Raw genomic sequence first — 14702 nt, forward strand, 5'->3', positions numbered from 1 at the left:
TGCCTAGGTTGGTGAAGGTTCGGGTACGGCTTTGATTGTAGGTTTCAGTGGGTCGGGGATAGTTGTAGGTGGGTCTATTTGGTGGGGGAAATCTTTGGTGGTAAGGAGGCCGAGGACGAGCTTGTTGAAAGCTTGGTTGAGATATTTGGAAAAGGGTTGTAGGCGGGTTGGCATAATTTGGGCGAGGTCGAGGATGAGTGATATTGGTGTGGTAAACAGGATGAGGATTTAAGTAGTAGGAGTAAGGGTTTGAGTAGGTAGGGTATTGTCGAGATCTGGGTCTTGGGACAGGGTTTTGATTCCATGTGAAAGCAGTTTCCCCCTCTTTCTTTTGGAATTGCGGGTTCTTCCCACTAGTCCCCTGACCTTGCAAAGCATCCAACTGTGACTTGAGGGTAGAGACATTAACAATCTTCCCAGCTTTTACGAAATCATCAAATTCCTCAAGCTTATTGACAATAGCAGCGAACGAGCATCCAGTCATGCGAAAAATTTCTTCGAAATATGGAGGATCATGTGCCTTAATGAAAGTGCGTATGATTTCGTCCTCAGTCATTGGTGGCTCGACTTTGGCAGCTATTTTCCTCCATCTCTTGGCATAAGTCTTGTGATCCTCGGAGGGTTTTCTTTTTGTTCCTTCCAACGTATTTCGTGTTGGAGCCAGCTCGCAGTTATACTCATATTGCCTTACAAAAGCATTGGACAAGTCAATCCAGGTTTTTACTTCTTCGGACTTCAAATTTGAGTACCAATCGAGGGCATCCCCCTCCAGACTTTCCGGGAACAACCTTAGAGGCAGGTTCTCGTCGTCTACAGGCTTTCCCAACTTGTTAGCAAATAGTCGGAGGTGTGTCTTGGGATTACCCGTCCCATCGTACTTGTTAAATTTAGGGGTTTTGAACCCCTCGGGCAATTGCATATTGGGAAAGAGACAAAGCTCATCGTAGTCCAGGACTCCTTGCTTGTTCAACCCCTGACTCTTCCTCATAAACTCATCAAAACGATCAAGGCGTTTGAGCAGCTTTATATCAACGGGAGCAGAAGATTCCCCCATTTCTGCCTTGGTTTGAACAATATGGTCTGGTAGGAATGGCTCAGCAACAGGGTGATAAAAGGTATGTGGCTCAGGTGGTACATTTGAAGTGATTTGGGGTGGTGGACCTCGCGTGTGAGTAAGAAAAAATGAAGGATGAGGAGGGTAAGTGTATGGCAAATTTGTGGTGGGATAGGTGAAAGTTTCTTCGGGTGCAATAGGAAATGATGGAGTAACAGTGGCATGGGCCGAAGGTAGGACAAACGGCTCTTGCTCAGGCTGTCTGGCGGGTACAGGTTCGGGTTGAACTCCGCTGCTAATTAGCTCGTCATTCAACTTCCTTTGGGCGGCCATCTCAGACGCCATCTCTCCAAACTTGGTAAGCATCTCAGTCAACTGAATCCCCAAACTTGCAGTCTCGGGTTGAGCGGTAGTAGCAGACCTATCTGACTGTTCCGGTTGTGAACTCATGTTTACACGACTCCTCTGGGCTTGACTACGGGATCGCGTTATGATGGGGCTTCGACGAGAAGCTATATTTAAATATTACCTGAGAATTTTTGAAAGATTGCCTTTAGATTTAACCCTCGCTTAGTTATTCCAATAAAAACAAAGAAAAAGAAAAGAAAAAACAAGAGTTAGTAGATATTCAGAAAATTCGGATGCATGTCCTATGGGGGAACCCTTTTGTGCCAAGGGTAGGCCTAGCATGAAAATGCAGTCCTCCAGAGCAGGCACTATACAATACCTGATGGATCCGATCGACTGATCGTGTGAGGAATGATTTGAAAAATTTGGCCACTTGGAGTGAGAAGAGACATTTGCCCTAAAACATGAGGACGAAGTCGGAACGGATTGCTTGCTTTGATCTACACATAAAATGATTTGTGAAAGGGATTGCCATGTCTCGATTAATTTATTCAATGAACCCTAAAGGGGAAAAAGCGAGTCAAATGGATAAAATTGGTGATTTATTCAAAATCGACCGATTTACCTAAAAATAGGTAAGCTGAATAACATTGACGATTTATTCAAAATTGATCGAATAGATAGACTTGGTCAACTGAATTGAATGAAATTGATGATCTCTTCAAAATCAACTTGATTTCGCCCTAAAAATGGGTAAATTGGCCAAAGAGATGAAATGGAGTTAATGATTTATTTTAAAAATCGGCCAAATCCCTAAAAGGGTAAATTGGTCAAATGAATTGATGATTTATTCAAAAATCGACCGGATGACCCTGAAAAGGGTAAATTGGTCAAATGAATTGATTTATTCAAAAATTGACCGGATGACCCTAAAGAGGGTAAATTGGTCAAATGAATTGGATGAAATGAATTTATTCAAAAATGATTAGATTGAACTAAAATTGAATGAATTGACAAAAATGGATTGGATAAAATGGATGGTTTGTTCAAAAATCGATTGAGTTCTCTACCCATTGGGTAGTTTCAAGAAATCATTACAATGCCTTAGTCTATGAGCCTCCTAAAATCAAGATTTGGCCTCCATTGATTTATCGTCTCAATAGTGAAGAATTATTTGGGTTTCTTCAAATTAATGTCCTTTACGCAAGGGATTTTTACCAATTTTGATAAAGTGGCCAAAAGGTGATTATTAGACGCTCATATTCCAAAGATCGCTCTATGAAAATGATCGGATCCTACCTTACCTTGTGCACTACCCTTTTGGATGATACAAAAAATGTAAACGTGCAAGTCTCCTTGGATTAAGTATCCGAGACATATGGTGGCTTATTCCTAAACACGGGATCCCCTAAATGGCATTCCCTTCCTAGGGTGGATGCGTGATGCCAGTTTATTAAAAGCAGTAAGATATGCAATTTGAAATGAGACATGACCTAAGGAACCCTTTATCTGCCAGGGTAGGCCTAAAATGGTATGGCATTATTAATTTATGAACGAAATAGATATACCACAATTTTTAAACATGCAATAGCCTATCTATAAGGGTATGTCCTAAAAGAAGGTCATGCCCGACCTCTTATTTCCTAACGTTTGTGAATGCAAAGGCAAGAGACAAGGAAAGTTAGTTCAACACATAATCACATAACACGTTGGACAATTAAATGATATAAAAAGTAGGAAAAGTAAATAAGGAAAAGGGTGGGATCCCTCCCCTCGTGAATGGTGTCCCTACTAGGGCAAGGCAGACTCTACCCTAGGTGAACTATATGGATGCATGCGGTTGGGGTTCACTAATGCATCTAGACTCGATAAGCTCAGGTCCCCAAGCCTTCAGACTCGTGGCCAAGGGTCATCAATCCCAAGGCCCTTTGTCGGTGGCTCGAGCGATTCCCCAAACACCGCTACGCACACGTCGTGTTACGGCTGCATGTTTGAGTGAATCTATAAAAAACCCTCAACCTTCGACTAAAAACTAAAGGCTATCAACCCAAAGTTTAAAGCGGAAGATTGAGTGACCCATTGGATCGTGCTACGCACACGTCGTGTCACGATCACACGTCCAAGTGGGTCTCCTAATCCTAATAGGGTGGAGTGGCGTGACAAGCCACTAAAAAGAAAATAAAGAGGGATGAATAATAAAGCGTATGCGCGTATGATAGTATACGTTTTGGAGGGGAGGGATCGAGAACCAACGCGTGGCTCTAAGGGTGACACACCCCCCCCCAAAATGCAAATGCAAAGCGCGAGATAAAGCAAGTACAATCATACATCCAATCATCCAATCATCCAATCATACATACGTGAGTGAGGGAGTAGTTTGATATGCGCGTACGTGGCAAAAAGTCCTAGAAAGGGAAAATGCAATCCTAATATCCAAATGCTATACATAAAAAGGGTAGAAAAAAGGAAAAGAATGGCTAAATCAAATGCTTGGACCCACTTAGGAAGTCCCCAGTGGAGTCGCCAACTGTCGCGCCCCACTTTTTTTGGAAAAAATAAATAAATTCATTTTTCCCAAATCAATAAATTCACAAAAAACAATTTATTTATTTTTTCCAAAAAAAGTGGGGCGCGACAATATATTTCAAGAAAAATGTAGAGACCAATCATAGTAAGGTCAATAATGGTAGAATTTATTCTAAATATTATAATAATTATCAAAGTTATGCAATCTTTATTGTGCCTCTATGATTAAAAAAAATTAAAAATTTTAGCTCATGTTGGAAACTATAAACTAGATCAAAAATTTCCTTTCTTGTTATCCTACGTGGCAATCAGGATAATTAGGTGGCAATAATAACATCATTATGGGAATAAAGTTTGAAAGTGAATCATATTGGGAATATTTTTTAGAAAGAGTGTTATTTTAGCAAAAAACTCGTTATACATTAATAAGAAGTCAATTGCTAGGTTGAATTAGATTTTTATAGTGGTAAAAGATTTCCTTGAGAAAAATAAGGAACTATTTAAAATGTTGAAGTTCTTGAAAGTCATTAACAATTTATTGAACAAAAATGCACAAGGCATATAAAACATATGAGTATTAAATAATAAAATTGCAGAGCTTGGAATACCTTGCTCACTTGCTAGCTGCCTTAAACCTGGATAATAGAGTAATTATGGTAGGACAATTTTCTATCTCATATTGTAAATGCAGCATTAAGTGATATGAATGAATGAAAATTTCTTTCTTTCAAAAAAAAAAAAAAATCATCCATCAGAGAGTACAAAACTTGATATTTTATGTCATTAGTTCTCGAGTTATGTCTTTGTCTCTTTGATGTTAATATTAATTATAACTTCAAATTACAAGTTTTAGAAAAGATTGAATCTTTTTCCCCGGGAGGGAAAGTGATTTATATGGAAGGCAAATAATCCACGACTTTAAATTTATTGTTGTAAGTAATATTTAGATAACTTTTGCTCCTAGCAATCATTCAAAATTCTGTCAATAAACAACTCTTGTCCATTGAAAACTAAACATCCTTTCTCAACATCATAAAAATCAACTATAGCTGTCAACAATGTGGACGAATGATTAGGAGGATCCACAAGCTTTAATAAGTTCTTGAATCCACGTCCAACTAATCATGGCTTTACCGAATCAGGAACTTTCTTTGCAACATTTGAAACATTTTGTATAAAATCAATAAGGTGTAATACATTCCTCCTACTACAAAAGTAATTGAAATCAAATTAAATAAATATAACTTAAATAGAGGAATAAAGACATTTTTATAAAAATAATCGCTTTTTGTTGAACATAAAAAAAAATGAAATGAATAGCAACATATTACATGGATGTTATAAAATTATAAAATTATTTAGGTGTAATTTCATAAACCTCCCCTGAGGTTTCTAATAATTTCTCTTATTACCCTTAAAATTTAAAAAATATCATTTATCTCCCCTATTTTCAAATTTTTGTAACATTCTTAACCCAATTCAAATTTTATGATTAAAATACTCATTTTAAGAAAGTGCAAAAATTTCTTTCCAACAATGCCCTTTCATTGCCTTAATTTTTTTTTATTGTAAGTATAATAATCATACGTTAAAAATCAGGACAAAACGTATGAAGATGTTCTTTTTTGAAAGGAAACATATAATAATTGCAACCATAAATAATATGCTTTTTAAAGTAGAAACAAATAATAAAATTTTATTTAACATGTTTTCAAATGACAAAGTAATTTTTTTTCATTTAAGGTTTGTCTATTTGGTACTCTAAAGTCACATAGTAAGAAATAAACCCGATATTATTGTTATTATCTTTTTGACAAAAATGTAGATTTCTTCTACAAAAGTGTTCCAATTTAGAAGACTAGTTATAATTTAAAAACTTCAGTATTTGTCCAGCCTTTATTTATCCATATGTTTACCACATGCCCTTAGATTATCAAATGACAAAAATCTTTCTTTTTATGTAACATATTTTGATTGAATTTAATAAATTTTATGAATTGTTTAGAATCTTTAATTTTATTTATTTGAATTAATGGCTTGAAAATTTAGAAAAGGGAAAAAAATACATTTAGAATTTATTTGAGATGTTTAGAAGATGAAAAAAATTATTTTTCATATCTTTACAATATTTCAAATAGTTTTTACATTCTTTGTTAATTATTTATGATTTTTCAATTTAAAATTTTGTCTCCATATTATAGATAAGATTTGTTAAAGCATTTCTCAACTCTAAACCTATAATTTTTTACTAAAAAATACATCCATAAAGTTTTCAAACATAAAAGGATTTTAAATTGATTTTGTCATTACAGCTAAGGGATCACAATAAAGGGCAACTTTGGAATGAAATAACTTTCTCTTGATATAGGTTTGTTTGGATTGTAAGTTATTTGAGATATTTTTACTGTAACACTTTTTGTGATGTGATGTATGTGAGATGAAAAGGTAATTGGGAAGGTAAACAGGTGTATTGGAAATTGTAATGATGAGGTAAGCAAATATATTTGGGGAAATAAAGGCCAATCCAAACAAACCATAATTTGAATTGGATTGAGAATGTTACAAAAATTTGAAAGTAAGGGGGTAAGTGATATTTTTAAAATTTTAAAAATGTTAGGTGAAACCATCCAAAACCTCATAGGAGATTTCTGAAATTATCCCAATTATTTACCATGAATTACAACTTGTTTAAAAGGATGGAGTGTTATTTGCCCCTTGGGTTATAAGACTGCATTCTCCTCATGAATTCATAAGCAAAGGAACAACTTGATTTGCCCTAATTAATAGCAATTATTATTTCTTGCTTCTGTCCTACAATAGTTAGACAAAAAAAAAAAAAAAAAAACCACTTACCAGCTTATTTCCAGCTTAACAATATGCTGGTAACTAGGGAGGGAGAGCCCGCGCAACGCGCGGGAATTTGGTGCTTGTGATTCAAGATAATTAATAATTATTGTTTAATATTTTGTAGTATAGGAACTGAAGTATGATGATTTTATCATGTGATTTTAATAGAAAAATCATAAGTTACATAGTGAGTCAATAAAAATAATGTGCAATGAAACATCCTTATCGTTATACTATATAAGAATCCGTTGTGATCAAAGGTTATGTTTGAATTTCAACTGCAAAGATAAGGGTAGTTTGAAAATGTAAGAATGTTTGAAGTGCGATTGAAAAGTATCCAAAGGTCTCTTCAAAAACTTATCCAAGATGATAAAACATTTTAAAGTATCAATTGGATCCTTCATCTCTCGAATCTATATATGTTCGTGAAAGATCCCTCAAGCAATGCTTCTGATTTCTCTCTCGACTTAAGCTCAATTTGAATTATCAAGTCAAGTTTATCCATCAATCACTTTGCGTCCAATCTAATCCAAAATAATTTTATTTTTGACAAACTATTTATATAATTTGGTGGGTATAATACGACTTAATCACATGTTTCTTACAGAGATAATAATGCCCAAAAATGATAGATAGATAAGAAACTTAAGTGGTCTTTTTCAAAGTTTTGTAGAAACTATTCAGATTTGGTGTTTTTTGCTAGGGGCATTTCTTTATAATCTCATAAATAAGTTCAAATCTGCATAATTGTTAAAGATCTGAATTGAAACTATCTTGATTATAAAAAATTGGTGCAAATAATATTTTCTAAATTTGAAATTGTAGAAAATGGTAACTAAAATCAAAAGAAATTCCTCATATGAATTCGAATTGCAAACTATAGGTAGAAACTGCTTAATGATATTTTCCAATATTTACTTGTATAAGTATTCAATATAACATCTCTACTTAATTGACTCGTTTGAACTATGGATAATAGCTGCTTCAATCAAATCAATAAACATTATTTATCGTTGTACAACATACAATTATGAGTAAATGAATTAATACAATGCAATCAAAATGGTGCTGTAGCTAAAGCATTTAAACTCATCAAGTTCCACTACAAATTCTTTTAGATAGCATAAAAAAACAAATTTTTTGTATTTGAAACTATATAAACAGTATAATACAAGAACGAGATCATAACATGGAAAGCAAATAGAGTGCAAATGACATCTTAGTACTATGTATCATGATTAATTTTCTTTTTTAGTTTCAATGAAGTACAAAATTCGAAGTTAATAAATTTTACAATCATAAAATTTCCAATTAAAATAAACACAAGTTGAATTCCAAATCATATTACATGAAAAAATAACTACTTGAACCATAACTGCTGGAATGTAGTCAACAGATCCCTAGAGTCAAGAACAATAGGAGAAAGTTCATGAGAAATAAGGTTATTTGACTTAAATAAAGAGATAATACCTTGGTCGAGGAGGAGAAGATGATAAAATTGCTTTTCTGATTATTTTAGAAAGTGACAACATTATCTCAAATTGTACTTTGACCAGAGACAGAATCTCTAAAATCTACTAAGGAAAACAATACAATTAGTCAGTTTTTGGAATTAGAAGTATCAAAAGGCAAATTATATGGAGTTCGTAAATAAACCAATCATCAGAAAAAAAAAACTACAATCGAAGAAGACAAACCCAAAGAACTCACCTCAATTTAAAGGAAAAGCTATACATTCCACCAAATATTTAATAGCCATAATAAAACCAAAGAGGTGAAACCAAAAAAGATAATGATAATGATAATGATTGTTTAGATAATAATTAAGTTAATTAATTGTAATTAAAATCCAATTATGGAAACATCCAATTAATTTCTTAACGGATGAGAAAGATTTCAGGAAATTGGAAGGTTTGGATGTTAGTATAATAAATGATTAAAAGGACTTTTATGTAATTCTATCAAAACACAAACTTTATTCAGTTGTACTTGATACTCAACTTGGCACCAAACATTGTAACATACCAAACCTGCCCATAACCTTAAATGTCTAAAAGGTTATATAAGTAATTATAGTGAAATTAAAGCTATAATGACTTGTACTCAATGTTCCAATTACTCTTCAAACACTCTCACATTCCCAAAATAATCTCACCCCTGCGGTTGAAATCTAGTTCTAAACTCGTTCTTAAATAGTATAAGGATATTAATCACTTTGAAGTACTGAAGATTTTCCGGCTTCACTTATGCAGTTCTAGCAAAGAATCTTGTTTCTTTCCTTTGCTTCACTTATTTTGATTTTGCTCGATACCTGCGCAGTTGGTGAGTTCCATCAGTAACACTACATCAAACTTTTAATGTTGTTTCATACTCTTATCAACATGTATTTCAAAAAATTGTAGGTTTGAAAATGATACATGTGCTTGAAAGTTAGTTACATGGTTGAGGTCAAGTAATTTTACAACATCACAAGCATTGTTGATAGCAAATTTAAAGAGAACATGGATATCCGAATATACAATCATGCGTATGGTAAACTTACTCTATTTAATTTAATTACTGCACAAATTTTTTAAATTTATAATTATAACCTATACCTTCTTTCATTCTTATTAGGTTAAATATTTTCTAATACTTGCTTACATTCAGAGTATTAACATAGAAAACATGTTCTATGAGCTATGCAAAAATTATGGATAACTATGTGAATGTCGTTTTTCAAAAACAGTGTGTATGCATTGTAATGACGTGGTCGACACTGTTGTTAGGTAATTAATTTCATGTACCTTTAATTTCAACAAATTTGGGCAATATAGATAGACACTAGAAAGGATTTTTCTAATTGAGTGCACTTGGGCACTCCTTAAAACACTTCAATTACACCTAAGATATTACATGCATTATACACACTAACATTTGTTATACTCTCTCGAATTAGCTTCACTTTTCATAAAAAAAAGAATTAGCACTTAACATTTTTGCACGAGTGCTTTAGAGGGATTGTTTGAATTGCTATTTTTTTAGTTAAAAATTTCATGTTCTTTTTTTTGTGTGAATATTTGTTTTTACATATTTTTTAATTATTTTTTCCCACAAAATTACTGCATAAAAATAATTTTTTTTAAAAAAAGGCTCCTTAAAAAATTGCAATCCTAACAGCTACGTGTCTAATCAGAAAATGATACATCCAATCTTATAGCCGCTGTGCCAGTGCTACTATGAAATTAGGGTATCACTTGCAAATTAATCCTTTACTGGATTGGGGGTCCAACCTTTCCACTACAGTCATAGCACTGAAAGAGCAAATCCCGTAATTTCTCATAATCGTTATTCTCATTAATTGTAACCATTTTTTACATGACATATATATATATATTACGTCAAGGTCATAAAGAGAGAGTTGCTTTATTTTGTTGTAGTTTGTTTTGTTTTTGTTTATTTTACTAGTAATAATAATAATGGCAAAATCCACATTATATAAGGTAAATATATTGTAATGGTTAAATTATTGAAATTTGTACATTAAAAAAAATTGGAGGTTAGGTGTAATCAATTATTAATACAAGTGCCTAGTATAAAAATCAGTATTAAAGTAATGTTTAATAAACTATAAACAGAGTGATTTACAATAGATGAACACTTTTGAGTGGTTAAATCAATTACTTGTAAGTTCTAGTTTCTAAATAATCTTAGGCCCCGTTTGGAACCTGAGTTTTTTAGAAGTTTGTCTAAAACTTTACTGTAGTGCACTGTAGAAGTTTTTGAAAAAATTTTTGAAAATCAAAAACTTTTTTTTCCTTTTCTTTTCTTTCCTCTCTTCTTTTTCTTCTTCTTCCTTCCCCCTCTTCCTTCCCCGTTACCTCTGCCTCCCCAGCAGCCATGGTCCTACCAATTTTTTTTTCTTTTCTTTCTTTTTCTCTTTTTTTTCTCTTTCTTTCTTTCTTTTTTCTTTTCTTTCCTCTCTTCTTCTTCTTCCTTCCCCCTCCCTCTTCCCTTCCCCGCCACCTATGCCTCGTTGAAGAACCAGCAGCCTGCATGCCCAAATTTTTTTTTCTTTTTCTCTTCCCCTCTTCTCCCTCTCTACTCTACTCTCCCCCTCTACTCCCCTTCACCCTCCACCTTTCCCTCCCGAAGCCAGAGAACCAGCAGCCGAAGTTTTTTCAATTGTTTTTTTTGCTTTTTCTCTCCTCCTCTTCTCCATCTCCCTTTCCCCCTTTGCCCAATCTGGTCGCGTGACCAGATCGCAGTCAGTTACCCGACCGGATCGCAGTTAGGGGAAGGGGGACGGTGGCCAGGGAGGAGAGGAGGAGAAGAGGGGGAGAGGGGAGGGAAGGAGAGAGAGAGAAAGAAAGGAAAAAAAAAAAGGGAACGCCGATGCCGGAATAGATGGCCGGCACCGCAAGCGGCGGCGGAGATGGTGGCCAGCGATGAAGGTGTGGTGGATCAGGGTGGGGGAGAAAGAAGAAGAAAAGAAGAAGTTTTTTTGTGTATTAGATATTTTGAAGTGTGTAGGTTAACAAATTTGTTAAGATTTTTTGGGTTCATGTAGCTAAAGTTGTTAAAAAATTAATAGTTAAAAATTTTGGTCAAAAAACTCGGTTCCAAATAGGCCCTTACATTTGCTTTAGACTAATGAATCAGGAAAACAAAACAAATGGCCTCCTAAAGAGGCAGAGAAAGAAAGAAGCAAAGCAAGACACGTGTACCAAGCCCGGCAGCACTTGAAAACGTAGCGGACAACATTACGCAAGAGCGGACAATAAATACTAGCTTGAGGTACCTGAGAAAGCATATAAGAGAACCCAACTTTTCGATGGCAGACAAAATCTCTGATTCTGGGGGGTCTACGGGCAAGGCACTACCTTTTCTTGACGATGAAGTGTGAGAAACGCCATCTTCCTCAGGTATAATTTTTCCAAGCTTTGATGAATCATGGTTCTTTTTCTTCTTTCTTCTTTTTTTGGGATTTTCTTTCAAGACCGCTGGGGATTCATTTTTTCTTTTAATAGTAATAGATTCTTTTTATCTTTTAGTAGTAATATATATCGCTGTACTGAATATATACTTCTTCGTCTTTCAGCTTGGCCTGGCCACTTTGGGATTAGGAGTAGAAATATTCGCCGTGTATTGGGAAAACAGGCGGGTACCAGCCCTGGTTGCTCTCCTAGTGGCTTTGGCAGGATGCGCTTGGTCGATCTTTAGCCATCGTCTACTGGCTAGAAGTGAAGGAGTTGAGTTTAGACGACGGTGCAAATGCATCCCACTAGGGTATGCTGGGGATGGTTCTGTGTGGGGTGATGCTCTCGAGATATTGGGGATAGCTTCTGGAGTATTCATACTTGTCTTGCTTTCGTGGATTTCATAACAAAACAAACAGAACATGGGTTTGAAAAGTCAGTGTTATATCCACTAATGTTTTCTGCCGTAGAGTTTGGGCATGGATTGTTCTTGGTTTTTGGGTGGGGTAGAAAATACTACTTCAGGTGCTCCCTTAGGGGGATAAGCGGATAGTTCCAGACTAGGTGGGTATGACCGCGCTACGGGCAGTGGATCAATGCAATTATGCCCTGTCTTGTATTGGTCATTGAGGGTTGGTGTGATGTTAGAGTAAAAAGAAACATGTAAACTGTATAGGTTGTTGAGTTTAGATTAGGATAAATATGTAATTATAAGAATGAGAGTTGAGTGTGGAAGTGAAATAGGCTACAATCATATAACGAAAAGTAAAAGCAAGAAAGGAGTAAATGTAGGAGAGTGATGTATATGATAGCTGAAAATGTTAGAATGGAATTATATGGAATTATATGAAACTGTATATGGAATTATATCTAAAGTTTTATTTATAAAGTAGAAGGTGTTGATTTGATAAATTGGATATGAAATGGTGGATAATGGTAAAATATATTGTGGAAAATTTTTTGCTTTTGAAATGCATGGTATCCTATTACACTGTAAAATTTTTTGGTAAAATAAATGACAGTTATACATGAAGTAGGTGAACTATTATTAAGATGGATAAGAAGGTAAATGTTTATTAAAAGGAAATTGTTATTGGATGTAAAGTTTAACTTGTAATTGATTTTTATCTTTTTGTAGTATTTTTAGCTATGCAATCATGTTTATTGATCAATCACAGAGTATTAATAAATAAGGATAATATAGTTCATGAATAATGTTACAGATACAAAAAGTTAATAACTAATTATAATAATAAATTGGCAAATTATAATAATGGATATGAAATACAGGGTACCAAGGGAAAATTTTTTCATCCCCATTGCTGTTAAATATTAAAACAGTAAAGACGGTCTTTGATTCTGGAATGAAAATAAGGGCGTCATTGTGCTGGAGTTGATGTTGAAGAATGAAAGCTTTCCAATTTTTTTTGAGCCGCTTGCCTTTGATTCTAATTTCTGTTATGTTATCTTTAGTTTTGAGAGCTATAAGTGGAGTTTTTTGTTCGTTGAGAAAGTAGTCAACAAATCGTGGGATTTTCTGATACAAAAAGTAAAAGTTAGTGAGCTAAGTTGAAGGAAATGAGTTAGGTAGGGAATAATTTAAGGAAAATATAATAAGAATTCTTTACCAATGTATACGGGTCGGCTGAGTGAAAGTTTTGATAAAAGCATACTGAAGTGGATAAATCTTGCGAAAAATAAGGTTGAAGTGAAGATGTCACTATTTCTTCATGAATTGGCGGATCAGCATGAACTGCACATAAGAAATATTTTTGTTGGAATAAATAATGTAAGATTGGAACATTACTATGAAATAGAAAGGATAAAGATGTATTATGAATGTATACAATTTTGCTGAAGATGAAGGTTGGTTAGAGGGACTATCCAGCTGAGATTAACTTCTTGTTGCAATTCACAAAAATTAATAACATCAAAAAATAAATTCCCAATATGTCGAAGCAATAGTATGTGATGTTCATTAGTAATATTTTGTTCACAATATTTATCCCATCCTGCTCCAAACGGGTCAGCATTTACTGTAATATTCCATTGTTTTGTTCCATGCATGAAGGTAATTGTGTGACGGCCATGTTGAGAAAGTAATGATTTGAATAGAGGAGGTAAAACCTGCATATCATATTAAGATAACAATATTTTAGATGAAATGTAAATTAGAGAAAAATTTGGAAACGTATGCTGTTGAACAAAAAGGAATGTACCTGGCCTCTATTTTTGCATCGGATGAGAAAGCAACATCTTTTTGAAATAGTATTTGCCATTTTGAAGAAAAGTCAGGTATGGATTTGTTGTAGTTGGTAGTAAGGTTTAAAATTGAAGTGAAAGATGAAAGTTTAGAAATGATAAAAGATTTTCAATCTGAAGGAGTTATGAATGTATGGTAGGAGTAGAGTTAGGAAGTCTCGGATAGAAAAGATAGGTATATATAGAGAACTAGGAGGAGGGCACCGCGCGATGCGCGGTGGAATAGATAGTACGTATGCCCATTTAGTCTTTGTTAAGTAGAAGTATTATAGAGGTCGAATAAATAGCATATTGTGATTGTGTCATATATCTTCACTTATTGAAATACATAAAAAATTTACAAAGAAGAAAGAAACAGTATATCATCGATTTGTGAAAAGCATAACTTCATTAATGAGTGGGAGTCTACAAAGGTAACACCTAAATGTGGAACGTGTGATATCAGGGGTACATAATTTCTATTCCAGCAGCCCCAAAAATTGATACAGCAAATAAGTGCGAGATTGAGGAAGGAAGAGTAGAATATGCCCATCTTTAAGACTATGATCAGCAACAAAGTCATAATCTCAGCATCATAAAAGTTGTAAAAGTACTATATCTATGCTTATACCTTAGATCAGCATCACTGTTATTCAAGTCCAGGGAAAAAAATACTACACCAAAGAAGGGTAACCAAGATAAAAAGTTTTGAGGTAATAGAGCGAAAG

Source organism: Coffea eugenioides, chromosome 7 (assembly GCF_003713205.1).
Source record: "Coffea eugenioides isolate CCC68of chromosome 7, Ceug_1.0, whole genome shotgun sequence".
Lineage (NCBI taxonomy): Eukaryota > Viridiplantae > Streptophyta > Magnoliopsida > Gentianales > Rubiaceae > Coffea > Coffea eugenioides.